The 18,015-nt window shown below is 47.3% G+C and overlaps 1 protein-coding gene across 3 annotated transcripts in view; it reads right to left on the bottom strand.

The window, feature by feature from the left end:
• Window positions 1-18,015, bottom strand: part of ACSS3 (acyl-CoA synthetase short chain family member 3) — a 1,041,561-nt gene that overhangs the window by 259,533 nt on the left and 764,013 nt on the right. The window lies entirely within an intron of this gene.

The following is an 18,015-nucleotide window of genomic DNA, read 5'->3' as shown; positions in this document are numbered from 1 at the left end:
ATAGATATCTGAACAGTGACCATTACCCTAATCTACATGGCATATGGGAGTTCAGTTTACAGTCCTTATCTCCAGGGCTGTCCCAGATGAGAATGGTGTGGACCAAGCAATGTCTTTGCACTGCCGTGCTCCACTCCACATGACTTTTTCAGCACCAGTTTCCCTGCAGCTCTAGCCTTTATGACAGTCTCAACCTGAACCCTAAACCTAACCCTAACCCTAATGTAAATGGCCCCTTGGAGCTGAGATTACTGTCCCAGGCGCCATGGCTGGTCCAGGTGAAAAAAGTGTTGAAAGATTAATAGTGGTACACGGGAATGCTCTTCTTATAAAGTTTTTAGCTGTCCCAGTGTCCCCGGAACTGTAGGCATTACAGATCTACGAACAGTAATCCTCACTCTAGTCTAAATGGCATTTGGCGGCTTAGTTTAGAGTCCTAATCAGCATGACCGTCCCAGATACAAAAGGTGTGGACCAAGCAATGTCTTTGCAGTGCCGTGCTCCACTCGGCATGCCTTTTTCAGCCCAAGTGTCCCTGGACCTGTAGCCCTTATGACAGTCTGAACCCGAACCCTAATCCTAACCCTAACCCTAAGCCTAATTTAAATGGCACCTTGGAGCTGAGATTACTGTCCCAGGCGCCATGGCTGGTCCAGGTGAAAAAAGTGTTGAAAGATTAATAGTGGTACACGGGAATGCTCTTCTTATAAAGTTTTTAGCAGTCCCAGTGTCCCCGGAAATGTAGGCATTACAGATCTACGAACAGTAATCCTCACCCTACTCTAAATGGCATTTGGGGCCTTAGTTTAGAGTCCAAATCTGCATGGCTGTCCCAGATGAGAAAGGTGTGGACCAAGCAATGTCTTTGCAGTGCCGTGCTCCACTCGACATGCCTTTTTCAGCCCAAGTGTCCCTGGACCTGTAGCCCTTAGGACAGTCTCAACCCGAACCCTAACCCTAACCCTAACCCTAACCCTAACCCTAACCCTAACCCTAACCCTAACCCTAATTTAAATGGCACCTTGGAGCTGACTTTCCAGTCCCAAGCACCGTGGATGGTCCAGATGAAAAAGGTGTTGAAAGGCTAATGGCGATACACTGGAATGCTCTCCTTAGATTGTTTTTAGCAGTCCCAGGGTCTCTGCAGATGTAGGCTTTTTAGATCTCAGAACAGTAACCCGTTAAGTAGAACCCATTAAGCATTCTACATGGCATGCTGTAGCGTAGTTTAGAGTCCTTATCACCAGGGCTGTCCCAGATGAGAAAGGTGTGGACCAAGCAATGTGTTTGCACTGCCGTGCTCCACTCGACATGCCTTTTCCAGCCCAAGTGTCCCTGGACCTGTAGCCCTTTTGACAGTCTGAACCCGAACCCTAACCCTAACCCTAACCCTAACCCTAATTTAAATGGCACGTTGGAGCTGAGTTTCCAGTCCTAAGCACCGTGGATGGTCCAGATAAAAAAGGTGTTGAAAGGCTAATGGCGATACACTGGAATGCTCTCCTTAGATTGTTTTTAGCAGTCCCAGTGTCCCTGCAGATGTAGGCATTTTAGATATCAGCACAGTAACCCGTTAAGTATAACCCATTAAGCATTCTACATGGCATGCTGGAGCTTAGTTTAGAGTCCTTATCACCAGGGCTGTCCCAGATGAGAAAGGTGTGGACCAAGCAATGTCTTTGCACTGCCGTGCTCCACTCGACATGCCTTTTCCAGCACCAGTGTCCCTGGAGCTGCAGCCTTTATGGCAGTCTGAACCCGAACACTAACCATAACCCTAACCCTAAGCTAAATGGCACCTTGGAGATGAGTTGACAGTTCCAAGCACCATGGATGGTCCAGATGAAAAAGCTGTTGAAAGATTAAGAGTGGTACATAGGAATGCTCCCCTTACATTGTTTTTAGCAGTCCCAGTATCCCTGGAGATGTAGGCGTTATAGATATCTGAACAGCGACCATTACCCTAATCTACATGGCATATGGGAGTTCAGTTTACAGTCCTTATCTCCAGGGCTGTCCCAGATGAGAAAGGTGTGGACCAAGCAATGTCTTTGCACTGCCGTGCTCCACTCCACATGACTTTTTCAGCACCAGTGTCCCTGCAGCTCCAGCCTTTATGACAGTCTCAACCCGAACCCTAAACCTAACCCTAACCCTAATCTAAATGGCCCCTTGGAGCTGAGATTACTGTCCCAGGCGCCATGGCTGGTCCAGGTGAAAAAAGTGTTGAAAGATTAATTGTGGTACACGGGAATGCTCTTCTTATAAAGTTTTTATCAGTCCCAGTGTCCCCGGAAATGTAGGCATTACAGATCTACGAACAGTAATCCTCACCCTAGTCTAAATGGCATTTGGGGGCTTAGTTTAGAGTCCAAATCAGCATGCCTGTCCCAGATGAGAAAGGTGTGGACCAAGCAATGTCTTTGAACTGCCGTGCTCCACTCGACATGCCTTTTTCAGCCCAAGTGTCCCTGGACCTGTAGATCTTATGACAGTCTCAACCCAAACCCTAACCCTAACCCTAACCCTAACCCTAAGCCTAATTTAAATGGCACCTTGGAGCTGACTTTCCAGTCCCAAGCACCGTGGATGGTCCAGATGAAAAAGGTGTTGAAAGGCTAATGGCGATACACTGGAATGCTCTCCTTAGATTGTTTTTAGCAGTCCCAGGGTCTCTGCAGATGTAGGCTTTTTAGATCTCAGAACAGTAACCCGTTAAGTATAACCCATTAAGCATTCTACATGGCATGCTGGAGCTTAGTTTAGAGTCCTTATCACCAGGGCTGTCCCAGATGAGAAAGGTGTGGACCAAGCAATGTCTTTGCACTGCCGTGCTCCACTCGACATGCCTTTTCCAGCACCAGTGTCCCTGGAGCTGCAGCCTTTATGGCAGTCTGAAGCCGAACACTAACCATAACGCTAACCCTAAGCTAAATGGCACCTTGGAGATGAGTTGACAGTTCCAAGCACCATGGATGGTCCAGATGAAAAAACTGTTGAAAGATTAAGAGTGGTACATAGGAATGCTCCCCTTACATTGTTTTTAGCAGTCCCAGTATCCCTGGAGATGTAGGCGTTATAGATATCTGAACAGTGACCATTACCCTAATCTACATGGCATATGGGAGTTCAGTTTACAGTCCTTATCTCCAGGGCTGTCCCAGATGAGAAAGGTGTGGACCAAGCAATGTCTTTGCACTGCCGTGCTCCACTCCACATGACTTTTTCAGCACCAGTGTCCCTGCAGCTCTAGCCTTTATGACAGTCTCAACCCGAACCCTAAACCTAACCCTAACCCTAATCTAAATGGCCCCTTGGAGCTGAGATTACTGTCCCAGGCGCCATGGCTGGTCCAGGTGAAAAAAGTGTTGAAAGATTAATTGTGGTACACGGGAATGCTCTTCTTATAAAGTTTTTATCAGTCCCAGTGTCCCCGGAAATGTAGGCATTACAGATCTACGAACAGTAATCCTCACCCTAGTCTAAATGGCATTTGGGGTCTTAGTTTAGAGTCCAAATCAGCATGGCTGTCCCAGATGAGAAAGGTGTGGACCAAGCAATGTCTTTGAACTGCCGTGCTCCACTCGACATGCCTTTTTCAGCCCAAGTGTCCCTGGACCTGTAGATCTTATGACAGTCTCAACCCGAACCCTAACCCTAACCCTAACCCTAACCCTAAGCCTAATTTAAATGGCACCTTGGAGCTGAGTTTCCAGTCCCAAGCACCGTGGATGGTCCAGATGAAAAAGGTGTTGAAAGGCTAATGGCGATACACTGGAATGCTCTCCTTAGATTGTTTTTAGCAGTCCCAGGGTCCCTGCAGATGTAGGCATTTTAGATCTCAGAACAGTAACCCGTTAAGTATAAACCATTAAGCATTCTACATGGCATGCTGGATCTTAGTTTAGAGTCCTTATCACCAGGGCTGTCCCAGATGAGAAAGGTGTGGACCAAGCAATGTCTTTGCACTGCCGTGCTCCACTCGACATGCCTTTTCCAGCACCAGTGTCCCTGGAGCTGCAGCCTTTATGGCAGTCTGAACCCGAACACTAACCCTAACCCTAACCCTAATTTAAATGGCACCTTGGAGCTGAGTTTCCAGTCCCAAGCACCGTGGATGGTCCAGATGAAAAAGGTGTTGAAAGGCTAATGGCGATACACTGGAATGCTCTCCTTAGATTGTTTTTAGCAGTCCCAGGGTCCCTGCAGATGTAGGCATTTTAGATCTCAGAACAGTAACCCGTTAAGTATAACCCATTAAGCATTCGACATTGCATGCTGGAGCTTAGTTTAGAGTCTTATCACCAGGGCTGTGCCAGAGGAGAAAGGTGTGGACCAAGCAATGTCTTTGCACTGCCGTGCTCCACTCGACATGCCTTTTCCAGCACCAGTGTCCCTGGAGCTGCAGCCTTTATGGCAGTCTGAACCCGAACACTAACCATAACCATAACCCTAACCCTAAGCTAAATGGCACCTTGGAGATGAGTTGACAGTTCCAAGCACCATGGATGTTCCAGATGAAAAAACTGTTGAAAGATTAAGAGTGGTACACTGGAATGCTCCCCTTACATTGTTTTTTGCAGTCCCAGTATCCCTGGAGATGTAGGCGTTATAGATAGCTGAACAGTGACCATTACCCTAATCTGCATGGCATATGAGAGTTCAGTTTACAGTCCTTATCTCCAGGGCTGTCCCAGATGAGAAAAGTGTGGACCAAGCAATGTCTTTGCACTGCCGTGCTCCACTCCACATGACTTTTTCAGCACCAGTGTCCCTGCAGCTCTGGCCTTTATGACAGTCTCAACCCGAACCCTAAACCTAACCCTAACCCTCATCTAAATGGCACCTTGGAGCTGAGATTACTGTCCCAGGCGCCATGGCTGGTCCAGGTGAAAAAAGTGTTGAAGGATTAATAGTGGTACACGGGAATCCGCTTCTTATAAAGTTTTCAGCAGTTCCAGTGTCCCCGGAAATGTAGGCATTACAGATCTACGAACAGTAACCCTCACCCTAGTCTAAATGGCATTTGGCGGCTTAGTTTAGAGTCCTAATCAGCATGGCTGTCCCAGATGAGAAAGGTGTGGACCAAGCAATGTCTTTGCAGTGCCCTGCTCCACTCGACATGCCTTTTTCAGCCCAAGTGTCCCTGGACATGTAGCCTTTATGACAGTCTGAACCCGAACCCTAACCCTAACCCTAACCCTATCCCTAACCCTAATTTAAATGGCACCTTGGAGCTTACTTTCCAGTCCCAAGCACCGTGGATGGTCCAGATGAAAAAGGTGTTGAAAGGCTAATGGCGATACACTGGAATGCTCTCCTTAGATTGTTTTTAGCAGTCCCAGGGTCCCTGCAGATGTAGGCATTTTAGATCTCAGAACAGTAACCCGTTAAGTATAACCCATTAAGCATTCTACATGGCATGCTGGAGCTTAGTTTAGAGTCCTTATCACTAGGGCTGTCCCAGATGAGAAAGGTGTGGACCAAGCAATGTCTTTGCACTGCCGTGCTCCACTTGACATGCCTTTTCCAGCACCAGTGTCCCTGGAGCTGCAGCCTTTATGGCAGTCTGAACCCGAACACTAACCATAACCCTAACCCTAAGCTAAATGGCACCTTGGAGATGAGTTGACAGTTCCAAGCACCATGGATGGTCCAGATGAAAAAACTGTTGAAAGATTAAGAGTGGTACATAGGAATGCTCCCCTTATATTGTTTTTAGCAGTCCCAGTATCCCTGGAGATGTAGGCATTATAGATATCTGAACAGTGACCATTACCCTAATCTACATGGCATATGGGAGTTCAGTTTACAGTCCTTATCTCCAGGGCTGTCCCAGATGAGAAAGGAGTGGACCAAGCAATGTCTTTGCGCTGCCGTGCTCCACTCCACATGACTTTTTCAGCGCCAGTGTCCCTGCAGCTCTTGCCTTTATGACAGTCTCAACCCGAACCCTAAACCTAACTCTAACCCTAATCTAAATGGCACCTTGGAGCTGAGATTACTGTCCCAGGCGCCATGGCTGGTCCAGGTGAAAAAAGTATTGAAAGATTAACAGTGGTACACGGGAATGCTCTTCTTATAAAGTTTTTAGCAGTCCCAGTGTCCCCGGAAATGTAGGCATTACAGATCTACGAACAGTAACCCTCACCCTAGTCTAAATGGCATTTGGCGGCTTAGTTTAGAGTCCTAATCAGCATGGCTGTCCCAGATGAGAAAGGTGTGGACCAAGCAATGTCTTTGCACTTCCGTGCTCCACTCGACATGCCTTTTTCAGCCCAAGTGTCCCTGGACCTGTAGCCCTTATGACAGTCTGAACCCGAACCCTAACCCTAACCCTAACCCTAAGCCTAATTTAAATGGCACCTTGGAGCTGACTTTCCAGTCCCAAGCACCGTGGATGGTCCAGATGAAAAAGGTGTTGAAAGGCTAATGGCGATACACTGGAATGCTCTCCTTAGATTGTTTTTAGCAGTCCCAGAGTCCCTGCAGATGTAGGCATTTTAGATCTCAGCACAGTAACCCGTTAAGTATAACCCATTAAGCATTCTACATGGCATGCTGGAGCTTAGTTTAGAGTCCTTATCACCAGGGCTGTCCCAGATGAGAAAGGTGTGGACCAAGCAATGTCTTTGCACTGCCGTGCTCCACTCGACATGCCTTTTCCAGCACCAGTGTTTCTGAAGCTGCAGCCTTTATGTCAGTCTGAAGCCGAACACTAACCATAACCCTAACCCTAAGCTAAATGGCACCTTGGAGATGAGTTGACTGTTCCAAGCACCATGGATGGTCCAGATGAAAAAGCTGTTGAAAGATTAATAGTGGTACATAGGAATGCTCCCCTTACATTGTTTTTAGCAGTCCCAGTATCCTTGGAGATGTAGGCGTTATAGATATCTGAACAGTGACCATTACCCTAATCTACATGGCATATGGGAGTTCAGTTTACAGTCCTTATCTCCAGGGCTGTCCCAGATGAGAAAGGTGTGGACCAAGCAATGTCTTTGCACTGCCGTGCTCCACTCCACATGACTTTTTCAGCAGCAGTGTCCCTGCAGCTCTAGCCTTCATGACAGTCCCAACCCGAACCCTAAACCTAACCCTATCCCTAATATAAATGGCACCTTGGAGCTGAGATTACTGTCCCAGGCACCATGGCTAGTCCAGGTGAAAAAAGTGTTGAAAGATTAATATTGGTACACAGGAATGCTCTTCTTATAAAGTTTTTATCAGTCCCAGTGTCCCCGGAAATGTAGGCATTACAGATCTACGAACAGTAACCCTCACCCTAGTCTAAATGGCACTTGGCGGCTTAGTTTAGAGTCCTAATCAGCATGGCTGTCCCAGATGAGAAAGGTGTGGACCAAGCAATGTCTTTGCACTGCCGTGCTCCACTCCACATGACTTTTTCAGCACCAGTGTCCCTGGACCTGTAGCCCTTATGACAGTCTCAACCCGAACCCTAAACCTAACCCTAACCCTAATCAAAATGGCACCTTGGAGCTGAGATTACTGTCCCAGGCGCCATGGCTGGTCCAGGTGAAAAAAGTGTTTTAAGATTAACAGTGGTACACGGGAATGCTCTTCTTATAAAGTTTTTAGCAGTCCCAGTGTCCCCGGAAATGTAGGCATTACAGATCTACGAACAGTAATCCTCACCCTACTCTAAATGGCATTTGGCGGCTTTGTTTAGAGTCCTAATCAGCATGGCTGTCCCAGATGAGAAAGGTGTGGACCAAGCAATGTCTTTGCAGTGCCGTGCTCCACTCGACATGCCTTTTTCAGCCCAAGTGTCCCTGGACCTGTAGCCCTTATGACAGTCTGAACCCGAACCCTAACCCTAACCCTAACCCTAATTTAAATGGCACCTTGGAGCTGAGTTTCCAGTCCCAAGCACCGTGGATGGTCCAGATGAAAAAGCTGTTGAAAGGCTAATGGCGATACACTGGAATGCTCTCCTTAGATTGTTTTTAGCAGTCCCAGGGTCCCTGCAGATGTAGGCATTTTAGATCTCAGAACAGTAACCCGTTAAGTATAATCCATTAAGCATTCTACATGGCATGCTGGAGCTTAGTTTAGAGTCCTTATCACCAGGGCTGTCCCAGATGAGAAAGGTGTGGCCCAGGCAATGTCTTTGCACTGCCGTGCTCCACTCGACATGCCTTTTCCAGCACCAGTGTCCCTGGAGCTGCAGCCTTTATGGCAGTCTGAACACGAACACTAACCATAACCCTAACCCAAAGCTAAATGACACCTTGGAGCTGAGATTACTGTCCCAGGCGCCATGGATGGCCCAGATGAAAAAGCTGTTGAAAGATTAATAGTGGTACATAGGAATGCTCCCCTTACATTGTTTTTAGCAGTCCCAGTATCCCTGGAGATGTAGGCGTTATAGATATCTGAACAGTGACCATTACCCTAATCTACATGGCATATGGGAGTTCAGTTTACAGTCCGTATCTCCAGGGCTGTCCCAGATGACAATGGTGTGGACCAAGCAATGTCTTTGCACTGCCGTGCTCCACTCCACATGACTTTTTCAGCACCAGTGTCCCTGCAGCTCTACCCTTTATGACAGTCTCAACCCGAACCCTAAACCTAACCCTAACCCTAATCTAAATGGCACCTTGGAGCTGAGATTACTGTCCCAGGCGCCATGGCTGGTCCAGGTGAAAAAAGTTTAAAGATTAATAGTGGTAAACGGGAATGCTTTTCTTATAAAATTTTTTGCAGTCCCAGTGTCCCCGGAAATGTAGGCATTACAGATCTACGAACAGTAACCCTCACCCTAGTCTAAATGGCATTTGGCGGCTTAGTTTAGAGTCCTAATCAGCATGGCTGTCCCAGATGAGAAAGGTGTGGACCAAGCAATGTCTTTGCACTGCCGTGCTCCACTCCACATGACTTTTTCAGCACCAGTGTCCCTGCAGCTCTAGCCTTTATGACAGTCTCAACCCGAACCCTAAACCTAACCCTAACCCTAATCTAAATGGCACCTTGGAGCTGAGATTACTGTCCCAGTCGTCATGGCTGGTCCAGGTGAAAAAAGTGTTGAAAGATTAATAGTGGTACACAGGAATGCTCTTCTTATAAAGTTTTTAGCAGTCCCAGTGTCCCCGGAAATGTAGGCATTATAGATCTACGAACAGTAACCCTCACCCTAGTCTAAATGGCATTTGGCGGCTTTGTTTAGAGTCCTAATCAGCATGGCTGTCCCAGATGAGAAAGGTGTGGACCAAGCAATGTCTTTGCAGTGCCGTGCTCCACTCGACATGCCTTTTTCAGCCCAAGTGTCTTTGGACCTGTATCCCTTATGACAGTCTGAACCCGAACCCTAACCCTAACCCTAACCCTAACCCTAATTTAAATGGCACCTTGGAGCTGAGTTTCCAGTCCCAAGCACCGTGGATGGTCCAGATGAAAAAGGTGTTGAAAGGCTAATGGCGATACACTGGAATGCTCTCCTTAGATTGTTTTTAGCAGTCCCAGGGTCCCTGCAGATGTAGGCATTTTAGATCTCAGAACAGTAACCCGTTAAGTATAACCCATTAAGCATTCTACATGGCATGCTGGAGCTTAGTTTAGAGTCCTTATCACCAGGGCTGTCCCGGATGTGAAAGGTGTGGACCAAGCAATGTCTTTGCACTGCCGTGCTCCACTCGACATGCCTTTTGCAGCACCAGTGTCCCTGGAGCTGCAGCCGTTATGGCAGTCTGAAGCCGAACACTAACCATAACCCTAACCCTAAGCTAAATGGCACCTTGGAGATGAGTTGACAGTTCCAAGCACCATGGATGGTCCAGATGAAAAAACTGTTGAAAGATTAAGAGTGGTACATAGGAATGCTCCCCTTACATTGTTTTTAGCAGTCCCAGTATCCCTGGAGATGTAGGCGTTATAGATATCTGAAGAGTGACCATTACCCTAATCTACATGGCATATGGGAGTTCAGTTTACAGTCCTTATCTCCAGGGCTGTCCCAGATGAGAAAGGTGTGGACCAAGCAATGTCTTTGCACTGCCGTGCTCCACTCCACATGACTTTTTCAGCACCAGCGTCCCTGCAGCTCTAGCCTTTATGACAGTCTCAACCTGAACCCTAAACCTAACCCTAACCCTAATCTAAATGGCACCTTGGAGCTGAGATTACTGTCCCAGGCGCCATGGCTAGTCCAGGTGAAAAAAGTGTTGAAAGATTAATAGTGGTACACAGGAATGCTCTTCTTATAAAGTTTTCAGCAGTTCCAGTGTCCCCGGAAATGTAGGCATTACAGATCTACGAACAGTAACCCTCACCCTAGTCTAAATGGCATTTGGCGGCTTAGTTTAGAGTCCTAATCAGCATGGCTGTCCCAGATGAGAAAGATGTGGACCAAGCAATGTCTTTGCACTGCCGTGCTCCACTCCACATGACCTTTTCAGAACCAGTGTCCCTGCAGCTCTACCCTTTATGATTGTCTCAACCCGAACCATAAACCTAACCCTAACCCTAATCAAAATGGTACCTTGGAGCTGAGATTACTGTCCCAGGCGCCATGGCTAGTCCAGGTGAAGAAAGTGTTGAAAGATTAATAGTGGTACACGGGAATGCTCTTCTTATAAATTTTTTAGCAGTCCCAGTGTCCCCGTAAAAGTAGGCATTACAGATCTACGAACAGTAACCCTCACCCTAGTCTAAATGGCATTTGGCGGCTTTGTTTAGAGTCCTAATCAGCATGGCTATCCCAGATGAGAAAGGTGTGGACCAAGCAATGTCTTTGCAGTGCCGTGCTCCACTCGACATGCCTTTTTCAGCCCAAGTGTCCCTGGACCTGTAGCCCTTAGGACAGTCTGAACCCGAACCCTAACCCTAACCCTAACCCTAATTTAAATGGCACCTTGGAGCTGAGTTTCCAGTCAAAAGCACCGTGGATGGTCCAGATGAAAAAGGTGTTGAAAGGCTAATGGAGATACACTGGAATGCTCTCCTTAGATTGTTTTTAGCAGTCCCAGAGTCCCTGCAGATGTAGGCATTTTAGATCTCAGAACAGTAACCCGTTAAGTATAACCCATTAAGCATTCTACATGGCATGCTAGAGCTTAGTTTAGAGTCCTTATCACCAGGGCTGTCCCGGATGAGAAAGGTGTGGACCAAGGAATGTCTTTGCACTGCCGTGCTCCACTCGACATGCCTTTTGCAGCACCAGTGTCCCTGGAGCTGCAGCCTTTATGGCAGTCTGAAGCCGAACACTAACCATAACCCTAACCCTAAGCTAAATGGCACCTTGGAGATGAGTTGACAGTTCCAAGCACCATGGATGGTCCAGATGAAAAAACTGTTGAAAGATTAAGAGTGATACATAGGAATGCTCCCCTTACATTGTTTTTAGCAGTCCCAGTATCCCTGGAGATTTAAGCGTTATAGATATCTGAACAGTAACCATTACCCTAATCTACATGGCATATGGGAGTTCAGTTTACAGTCCTTATCTCCAGGGCTGTCCCAGATGAGAAAGGTGTGGACCAAGCAATGTCTTTGCACTGCCGTGCTCCACTCCACATGACTTTTTCAGCACCAGCGTCCCTGCAGCTCTAGCCTTTATGACAGTCTCAACCCGAACCCTAAACCTAACCCTAACCCTAATCTAAATGGCACCTTGGAGCTGAGATTACTGTCCCAGGCGCCATGGCTAGTCCAGGTGAAAAAAGTGTTGAAAGATTAATAGTGGTACACGGGAATGCTCTTCTTATAGAGTTTTCAGCAGTTCCAGTGTCCCCGGAAATGTAGGCATTACAGATCTACGAACAGTAACCCTCACCCTAGTCTAAATGGCATTTGGCGGCTTAGTTTAGAGTCCTAATCAGCATGGCTGTCCCAGATGAGAAAGGTGTGGACCAAGCAATGTCTTTGCACTGCCGTGCTCCACTCCACATGACCTTTTCAGCAGCAGTGTCCCTGCAGCTCTACCCTTTATGACAGTCTCAACCCGAACCCTAAACCTAACCCTAACCCTAATCAAAATGGTACCTTGGAGCTGAGATTACTGTCCCAGGCGCCATGGCTAGTCCAGGTGAAGAAACTGTTGAAAGATTAAGAGTGGTACATAGGAATGCTCCCCTTATATTGTTTTTAGCAGTCCCAGTATCCCTGGAGATGTAGGCATTATAGATATCTGAACAGTGACCATTACCCTAATCTACATGGCATATGGGAGTTCAGTTTACAGTCCTTATCTCCAGGGCTGTCCCAGATGAGAAAGGTGTGGACCAAGCAATGTCTTTGCACTGCCGTGCTCCACTCCACATGACTTTTTCAGCACCAGTGTCCCTGCAGCACTTGCCCTTATGACAGTCTTAACCCGAATCCTAAACCTAACCCTAACCCTCATCTAAATGGCACCTTGGAGCTGAGATTACTGTCCCAGGCGCCATGGCTGGTCCAGGTGAAAAGAGTGTTGAAAGATTAATAGTGGTACACGGGAATGCGCTTCTTACAAAGTTTTTAGCAGTCCCAGTGTCCCCGGAAATGTAGGCATTACAGATCTACGAACAGTAATCCTCACCCTAGTCTAAATGGCATTTGGCGGCTTTGTTTAGAGTCCTAATCAGCATGGCTGTCCCAGATGAGAAAGGTGTGGACCAAGCAATGTCTTTGCACTGCCGTGCTCCACTCGACATGCCTTTTGCAGCACCAGTGTCCCTGGAGCTGCAGCCGTTATGGCAGTCTGAAGCCGAACACTAACCATAACCCTAACCCTAAGCTAAATTGCACCTTGGAGATGAGTTGACAGTTCCAAGCACCATGGATGGTCCAGATGAAAAAACTGTTGAAAGATTAAGAGTGGTACATAGGAATGCTCCCCTTACATTGTTTTTAGCAGTCCCAGTATCCCTGGAGATGTAGGCGTTATAGATATCTGAAGAGTGACCATTACCCTAATCTACATGGCATATGGGAGTTCAGTTTACAGTCCTTATCTCCAGGGCTGTCCCAGATGAGAAAGGTGTGGACCAAGCAATGTCTTTGCACTGCCGTGCTCCACTCCACATGACTTTTTCAGCACCAGCGTCCCTGCAGCTCTAGCCTTTATGACAGTCTCAACCTGAACCCTAAACCTAACCCTAACCCTAATCTAAATGGCACCTTGGAGCTGAGATTACTGTCCCAGGCGCCATGGCTAGTCCAGGTGAAAAAAGTGTTGAAAGATTAATAGTGGTACACAGGAATGCTCTTCTTATAAAGTTTTCAGCAGTTCCAGTGTCCCCGGAAATGTAGGCATTACAGATCTACGAACAGTAACCCTCACCCTAGTCTAAATGGCATTTGGCGGCTTAGTTTAGAGTCCTAATCAGCATGGCTGTCCCAGATGAGAAAGATGTGGACCAAGCAATGTCTTTGCACTGCCGTGCTCCACTCCACATGACCTTTTCAGAACCAGTGTCCCTGCAGCTCTACCCTTTATGATTGTCTCAACCCGAACCATAAACCTAACCCTAACCCTAATCAAAGTGGTACCTTGGAGCTGAGATTACTGTCCCAGGCGCCATGGCTAGTCCAGGTGAAGAAAGTGTTGAAAGATTAATAGTGGTACACGGGAATGCTCTTCTTATAAATTTTTTAGCAGTCCCAGTGTCCCCGTAAAAGTAGGCATTACAGATCTACGAACAGTAACCCTCACCCTAGTCTAAATGGCATTTGGCGGCTTTGTTTAGAGTCCTAATCAGCATGGCTATCCCAGATGAGAAAGGTGTGGACCAAGCAATGTCTTTGCAGTGCCGTGCTCCACTCGACATGCCTTTTTCAGCCCAAGTGTCCCTGGACCTGTAGCCCTTAGGACAGTCTGAACCCGAAACCTAACCCTAACCCTAACCCTAATTTAAATGGCACCTTGGAGCTGAGTTTCCAGTCAAAAGCACCGTGGATGGTCCAGATGAAAAAGGTGTTGAAAGGCTAATGGAGATACACTGGAATGCTCTCCTTAGATTGTTTTTAGCAGTCCCAGAGTCCCTGCAGATGTAGGCATTTTAGATCTCAGAACAGTAACCCGTTAAGTATAACCCATTAAGCATTCTACATGGCATGCTAGAGCTTAGTTTAGAGTCCTTATCACCAGGGCTGTCCCGGATGAGAAAGGTGTGGACCAAGCAATGTCTTTGCACTGCCGTGCTCCACTCGACATGCCTTTTGCAGCACCAGTGTCCCTGGAGCTGCAGCCTTTATGGCAGTCTGAACCCGAACACTAACCATAACCCTAACCCTAAGCTAAATGGCACCTTGGAGATGAGTTGACAGTTCCAAGCACCATGGATGGTCCAGATGAAAAAACTGTTGAAAGATTAAGAGTGATACATAGGAATGCTCCCCTTACATTGTTTTTAGCAGTCCCAGTATCCCTGGAGATTTAAGCGTTATAGATATCTGAACAGTGACCATTACCCTAATCTACATGGCATATGGGAGTTCAGTTTACAGTCCTTATCTCCAGGGCTGTCCCAGATGAGAAAGGTGTGGACCAAGCAATGTCTTTGCACTGCCGTGCTCCACTCCACATGACTTTTTCAGCACCAGCGTCCCTGCAGCTCTAGCCTTTATGACAGTCTCAACCCGAACCCTAAACCTAACCCTAACCCTAATCTAAATGGCACCTTGGAGCTGAGATTACTGTCCCAGGCGCCATGGCTAGTCCAGGTGAAAAAAGTGTTGAAAGATTAATAGTGGTACACGGGAATGCTCTTCTTATAGAGTTTTCAGCAGTTCCAGTGTCCCCGGAAATGTAGGCATTACAGATCTACGAACAGTAACCCTCACCCTAGTCTAAATGGCATTTGGCGGCTTAGTTTAGAGTCCTAATCAGCATGGCTGTCCCAGATGAGAAAGGTGTGGACCAAGCAATGTCTTTGCACTGCCGTGCTCCACTCCACTTGACCTTTTCAGCAGCAGTGTCCCTGCAGCTCTACCCTTTATGACAGTCTCAACCCGAACCCTAAACCTAACCCTAACCCTAATCAAAATGGTACCTTGGAGCTGAGATTACTGTCCCAGGCGCCATGGCTAGTCCAGGTGAAGAAAGTGTTGAAAGATTAAGAGTGGTACATAGGAATGCTCCCCTTATATTGTTTTTAGCAGTCCCAGTATCCCTGGAGATGTAGGCATTATAGATATCTGAACAGTGACCATTACCCTAATCTACATGGCATATGGGAGTTCAGTTTACAGTCCTTATCTCCAGGGCTGTCCCAGATGAGAAAGGTGTGGACCAAGCAATGTCTTTGCACTGCCGTGCTCCACTCCACATGACTTTTTCAGCACCAGTGTCCCTGCAGCACTTGCCCTTATGACAGTCTTAACCCGAATCCTAAACCTAACCCTAACCCTCATCTAAATGGCACCTTGGAGCTGAGATTACTGTCCCAGGCGCCATGGCTGGTCCAGGTGAAAAGAGTGTTGAAAGATTAATAGTGGTACACGGGAATGCGCTTCTTACAAAGTTTTTAGCAGTCCCAGTGTCCCCGGAAATGTAGGCATTACAGATCTACGAACAGTAATCCTCACCCTAGTCTAAATGGCATTTGGCGGCTTTGTTTAGAGTCCTAATCAGCATGGCTGTCCCAGATGAGAAAGGTGTGGACCAAGCAATGTCTTTGCAGTGCCGTGCTCCACTCGACATGCCTTTTTCAGCCCAAATGTCCCTGGACCTCTAGCCCTTATGACAGTCTGAACCCGAACCCTAGCCCTAACCCTAACCCTAACCCTAACCCTAATTTAAATGGCACCTTGGAGCTGACTTTCCAGTCCCAAGCACCGTGGATGGTCCAGATGAAAAAGGTGTTGAAAGGCTAATGGCGATACACTGGAATGCTCTCCTTAGATTGTTTTTAGCAGTCCCAGGGTCCCTGCAGATGTAGGCATTTTAGATCTCAGAACAGTAACCCGTTAAGTATAACCCATTAAGCATTCTACATGGCATGCTGGAGCTTAGTTTAGAGTCCTTATCACCAGGGCTGTCCCGGATGTGAAAGGTGTGGACCAAGCAATGTCTTTGCACTGCCGTGCTCCACTCGAAATGCCTTTTCCAGCACCAGTGTCCCTGGAGCTGCAGCCTTAATGGCAGTCTGAAGCCGAACTCTAACCATAACCCTAACCCTAAGCTAAATGGCACCTTGGAGATGAGTTGACTGTTCCAAGCACCATGGATGGTCCAGATGAAAAAGCTGTTGAAAGATTAATAGTGGTACATAGGAATGCTCCCCTTACTTTGTTTTTAGCAGTCCCAGTATCCTTGGAGATGTAGGCGTTATAGATATCAGAACAGTGACCATTACCCTAATCTACATGGCATATGGGAGTTCAGTTTACAGTCCTTATCTCCAGGGCTGTCCCAGATGAGAAAGGTGTGGACCAAGCAATGTCTTTGCACTGCCGTGCTCCACTCCACATGACTTTTTCAGCACCAGTGTCCCTGCAGCTCTAGCCTTCATGACAGTCTCAACCCGAACCCTAAACCTAACCCTAACCCTAACATAAATGGCACCTTGGAGCTGAGATTACCGTCCCAGGCACCATGGCTAGTCCAGGTGAAAAAAGTGTTGAAAGATTAATATTGGTACACAGGAATGCTCTTCTTATAAAGTTTTCAGCAGTTCCAGTGTCCCCGGAAATGTAGGCATTACAGATCTACGAACAGTAACCCTCACCCTAGTCTAAATGGCATTTGGCGGCTTAGTTTAGAGTCCTAATCAGCATGGCTGTCCCAGATGAGTAAGGTGTGGACCAAGCAATGTCTTTGCACTGCCGTGCTCCACTCCACATGACCTTTTCAGCACCAGTGTCCCTGCAGCTCTACCCTTTATGACAGTCTCAACCCGAACCCTAGACCTAACCCTAACCCTAATCAAAATGGCACCTTGGAGCTGAGATTACTGTCCCAGGCGCCATGGCTGGTCCAGGTGAAAAAAGTGTTGAAAGATTAACAGTGGTACACGGGAATGCTCTTCTTATAAAGTTTTTAGCAGTCCCAGTGTCCCCGGAAATGTAGGCATTACAGATCTACGAACAGTAATCCTCACCCTACTCTAAATGGCATTTGGCGGCTTTGTTTAGAGTCCTAATCAGCTTGGCTGTCCCAGATGAGAAAGGTGTGGACCAAGCAATGTCTTTGCAGTGCCGTGCTCCACTCGACATGCCTTTTTCAGCCCAAGTGTCCCTGGACCTCTAGCCCTTATGACAGTCTGAACCCGAACCCTAACCCTAACCCTAACCCTAATTTAAATGGCACCTTGGAGCTGAGTTTCCAGTCCCAAGCACCGTGGATGGTCCAGATGAAAAAGGTGTTGAAAGGCTAATGGCGATACACTGGAATGCTCTCCTTAGATTGTTTTTAGCAGTCCCAGGGTCCCAGCAGATGTAGGCATTTTAGATCTCAGAACAGTAACCCGTTAAGTATAATCCATTAAGCATTCTACATGGCATGCTGGAGCTTAGTTTAGAGTCCTTATCACTAGGGCTGTCCCAGATGAGAAAGGTGTGGACCAAGCAATGTCTTTGCACTGCCGTGCTCCACTCGACATGCCTTTTCCAGCACCAGTGTCCCTGGAGCTGCAGCCTTTATGGCAGTCTGAAGCCGAACACTAACCATAACCCTAACCCTAAGCTAAATGGCACCTTGGAGATGAATTGACAGTTCCAAGCACCATGGATGGTCCAGATGAAAAAGCTGTTGAAAGATTAAGAGTGGTACATAGGAATGCTCCCCTTACATTGTTTTTAGCAGTCCCAGTATCCCTGGAGATGTAGGCGTTATAGATATCTGAAGAGTGACCATTACCCTAATCTACATGGCATATGGGAGTTCAGTTTACAGTCCTTATCTCCAGGGCTGTCCCAGATGAGAAAGGTGTGGACCAAGCAATGTCTTTGCACTGCCGTGCTCCACTCCACATGACTTTTTCAGCACCAGTGTCCCTGCAGCTCTACCCTTTATGACAGTCTCAACCCGAACCCTAAACCTAACCCTAACCCTAATCTAAATGGCACCTT

The sequence above is a fragment of the Lathamus discolor genome, chromosome 1 (genome assembly GCF_037157495.1).
Source record: "Lathamus discolor isolate bLatDis1 chromosome 1, bLatDis1.hap1, whole genome shotgun sequence".
Lineage (NCBI taxonomy): Eukaryota > Metazoa > Chordata > Aves > Psittaciformes > Psittacidae > Lathamus > Lathamus discolor.
The sequence above is the reverse complement of the archived record's forward strand: the minus strand, read 5'-3'. Positions and strand labels throughout refer to the sequence as shown.